At 48.8% G+C, this 205-nt stretch overlaps 1 protein-coding gene across 1 annotated transcript in view; it reads right to left on the bottom strand.

The window, feature by feature from the left end:
• Window positions 1-205, bottom strand: part of LOC119594056 (rab11 family-interacting protein 4-like) — a 146,100-nt gene that overhangs the window by 77,276 nt on the left and 68,619 nt on the right. The window lies entirely within an intron of this gene.

Raw genomic sequence — 205 nt, 5'->3', positions numbered from 1 at the left:
CGGCCTCGCAGAGAAATCCCTCTTTTTGGCCACCACAAGAACCTTAGAACATCATGATCCCTTGGGTGACCTTTACCTGGTGAAACATAGCCTTGATATCAGCAGCTACTGCAATTCTTCTTTCTCTAAACCGGAGCAGTATGCCCAGCAGGTCATTCATCAAGTCTGGGCCTTGCATGACCTGCTTATTTAGGGTGGTGCCTTC

This window comes from Penaeus monodon, chromosome 33 (assembly GCF_015228065.2).
Source record: "Penaeus monodon isolate SGIC_2016 chromosome 33, NSTDA_Pmon_1, whole genome shotgun sequence".
Taxonomy (NCBI): domain Eukaryota; kingdom Metazoa; phylum Arthropoda; class Malacostraca; order Decapoda; family Penaeidae; genus Penaeus; species Penaeus monodon.
The sequence above is the reverse complement of the archived record's forward strand: the minus strand, read 5'-3'. Positions and strand labels throughout refer to the sequence as shown.